Raw genomic sequence first — 4,420 nt, forward strand, 5'->3', positions numbered from 1 at the left:
TCTGAAATGTGCGATTCACTATCTTGATAAACTATACTTCAAAGAAATCGTAAAAGATATGAGAGAAGTAAATGGCAATATAAAATATATTTAACTTAAATAGGATAGAATCAGTGAAAGGAGTTCTTAAAAATGTAAAAGTATAACAAAATAAAAAAAAAAACGAAAAATAATTTAAACGTAAGAAAAAAAAAAGAATTAGAATTATAAAATAAAATTAACAGAAACAATCTCCAATCTATCAATGGAGAACAAAGGTATATTCAAAATTTCCATTCGAAGTTTCTATCGACTTCGCTTTGATTTTAATTAAGCTCCTTCAATTATTATTATTACCTATTATTAACACTAAGAAATGTCAATATAACATATAACATGAAATATTCAAGCAAACGAGAATGGATTGAAATGAATTGAAATGAATTCAGATTTTTAGAAATATTGATTCACAAATGTTAAAATGAATGCTTTTCAATCTTGAATGCATTTTTATTCATTTATAGGAATTGCATGGAGCATATCTCTATGCCTTTCAATCTAAAAATAATATTAGCTTTTTCTATGCATTGTGAATACTGTTTAATTCAAAATTTTGAATAGGAAAGGCAGTTTTTCAATCCAATTGCATCCAATTGAATCTAATTGAATTCAATTGAATCCAATTAAGTCCAAAAAGAAGTATTCGCTATTTAAAATACGCATTCGGATAGAAAAAAATTTCAATCCATTTTAATCCATTCTCGTTTTTGCTAGATATCTTTTAATTTTCAACTTTCGCATCCCGCGGCTTGCTGCATCTTCAGCGAAAGTTTTATTTGAGCCAGCAGTTGTGGAAGTTGGACGGAGGCCGGTGAGCGAAATACGAGATCATGTTTCTCCATTCGGATTCGAGAACTGACGCAACTTCACGAGTGCGAGAGTCCCGTGCTGGCTGTGCTGCTGACGCGTCGTTGTCGCGGCGCGCGCTTTTCGTTACGCCGCGCCGTGCAACACGAGAGACAGAGCGAAGTGACCGCGATGTTTCCTGGAATGCAAGACCCACACACGCGCGAACGTTGCAAATGCGCAACGAGTGCACCAGACTGTCTAATCGCGCCGAGAGAGCGCGAAGGAGATTTCGACGAACAGAGAGGCCAGAATTCATGCTCCTTCAACCGTGATGACGCGCGTCTCTCTCTCTCTCTCTCTCTCTCTCTCTCTCTCTCTCCCCCTCCCCCACTTATCTATCTCTCTTTCTCGTTGTCTGTCTCTCTTCCTCTTTCTGTCTCTATTTTTCTCTCATACGGTATTACATCTTCTTATACCGGGTGTCTCTTGTCCAACCAATGCTGCAAGGTTTTAATTTATGCGTATATTCAAAGTTGGAAATTTTATGTTAAATTGAATACATTTCACGCGTTCCAAACAGTTGAAATTTTTGTTCATTAAAATTTTTGTATTAATTTAATATAAGATGATGCGTCAGGAAGTGCAACACAAATATTATGTAGAAAATTAACATGAAATGTAATTGACACAATTTCTAAGCAAATTGTATATATAGAGATATATTCTTTTAGTAATATTTATAATATATTTAATTAATAAGTCTTGTTGATTTATATTCAAAAATTTATTTTAAAATACATTGTTTCTATGTTTTTTTTCATTTCATTTTTTTCATAACGCATAAAATGTTATTTATTTTAACACTAAGAAATGTCAGTATAACATGAAATATTCAAATAACAGTAATATTATATCAAATTAACATTCAGATATTAAAAATTCAACACAAAGATTTTTACACAAAGACAGGTTTTCAACATAAATATAAAATATAATTTTTTTAATTACATACGTACATTAAATGTGTAGGCGCAAATGTTGCAACTGAGGTAAGCGTATCAATTTTTGGCACTAGAAATATGTATGTACGATATTAGCGCGTCGTAATTCAGAATTTCGTCTGACAGATTTAGCATCCGCGTTTCGTACGTATGAGAGATTAGCGCGCAAGATTAGATATAAATAACTGCTCACGCACGATATTGAATTGAGGAAAAATGTAATTTTCTATTTTTTAACCATCGATCATGAGTATTTAAACGTAATGTGTGTCACAAAGTGTATCGAAATTAATGCAACTTTAAGCTAACTTCATTTGTGACGCGTCCAATCATATCACACATTTGTATTGTATTTGTCTTCATATTTATTTGATAAGAAAAATTGTATTAGTCGTTTGAAAAATTTATAACAGTTTTTTTTTTTATATAAAATACAGAATTTCTAAATACGGAAGTCCTCGAAAATGAAGTATAAAATAATTTTATTTTGTATATTCAGATTTATTTTTGTATAATTATTATTATCCAGATTTTTTGCAATTTCGGATTTCCTTCTATCTCTTTCTCTTCGTATGTATATATAAAATAATTTTTTAATTAATAACATATCGATTTTATTGTTAAATTACATATACATTTTGAGGTTTGAATTTGGAAATTGGAAAATATTACAGTATTAAAACCTGCAAAATTATAAAAGCTAGTAATAAATGATATGTTTTTCATCAAAGTCCGTTAATGAAAGTATTACACGGAAAATCGATTCAAAATTTATACATATAATAATAAATCGATTTCGATTTTATTCTAAAGTACATACTGCAAAAATATAGACAACAATAATAATTAGATTAATTAGTGTGTCTAATGAATATATCTAATATTCGACTAAATAAATAAATAATGAATATAATGCGAGTATGAATACACTTTTTGGAGAAATAAATTAATACTTCAATTTAAATATTTTTGTAAACATGATTACAAATATTTTCAGTTTCACATTCATCTTTCATTCTGCATTATCTGGATATAGCTTAGAGTAAATAATAATTTAAAAAACAACGAAACTGACAGAGGAATAATATTCAGACTTTAAACTCCTTTTTTTTAAGTTATATAAAATTATTCGCACGTTTTTGTTACATCCAATTCTTCTATTAACATTGTGTCTGAGAAAATCATATTTGTAAAGGAATATAAAAAGAATATATTATACGCGTAACAGAAGCATCATCATCGTCTTTGGATTGTTCTTTTCAACTAAAAATTACAAATTTTATAAATGACAAAATTTAACACTACGTTGTTCAAATAAATTCATCAAAATATGTTGGTTTTTAATTAAGGAGCAAGGGTTATTTATTGAAATTTTTTAAATGTATTATATTTTGAGTGAATACATTTTGAGTGAATATGAATATTCGCAAAATAATAATTTTATAAATATTTAGGAAACCCACAGTTCCCAATCAGAAATCTAATACTGGATGGGCCAATATTGAGTATGAAAGATAGTAATTTACTTATTTTAAATATTAAAAATGTGGAGACTCGCCACCAGAGATCCAACGGGATTAGCTCAGATAGATTCTTGTGAAACTACAGCGTACGAATTCACTTTAAATAGAACATCGACCCAAATTCACTCCAGGCATCTAAGACACCATTATCTTACTAATGAGTCTAGTAGAGGTTTAGATTCCCAACCTGTGTGCTTCCCAGGTCATATCATCCTTGTCTAGTATACGATAAACAACAAGCATGAAGTGATACCTAAGTGACACTCGAATGGAAATCTGAACTTCAGCATAATGTGGAACCGCAGCCGACCAAATAATCGAGTCCAGCCTTTTTTTTAATAGACTTGGAACATAATTCCTTCAGAGTATCTACAAAAATATTATTGTTCAGTACTTTTAGCACACTAAATAAGTAATTAATCACTACTGTTCAATAATGAATTGATTTACAATAAATCGATTCAATAATTGATCGATTTATTGTAAAGATTGTTATTAATTAATTACTTATTATTTGGAATACTAAAAGTATTGAAAAACAACGTTTTTAATAACGAAAAGATAAAGGATATACATCACGAACGCAAGATATCGTTAGCGAGTAGTTATGTTTAATTACAATTAAATAAAATCGAATTACAAATAATTAAATATTACTTAGACGTTTCGGCCTTACGTTAGGCTAATCTGCAGTATAAGAATTTCGTAACTTTTTTCGCGCAATGGGCGATTAAACTAAGTTTATTTTCTTATAACATAAGAAATGTTTAATTATAATGTAAGAATGCTCGTTATCTAACAATTGTTTTTCATTTTTCCATATATTAGTCCATTATTATATGTTAGTCCAAAGAGTTTATACTATCCAAAGGAAATCGTCTTTTATTACAACTTTTCCGATAGTCCAAATGTTCATATTTAGTTGTTACTTGAACGTTTTTAATATTTAAAATAAATAAATTTTTGTAATGGTTTTAAATGAAATATTTTTTAACATGAAATTTAAAATAAATACAGTTTGCAGCTAATTACATATTCATAAAATATACTATATATATAATATATAAA

This window comes from Atta colombica, unplaced genomic scaffold (assembly GCF_001594045.1).
Source record: "Atta colombica isolate Treedump-2 unplaced genomic scaffold, Acol1.0 scaffold150, whole genome shotgun sequence".
In the NCBI taxonomy this organism is placed as follows: Eukaryota; Metazoa; Arthropoda; class Insecta; order Hymenoptera; family Formicidae; genus Atta; species Atta colombica.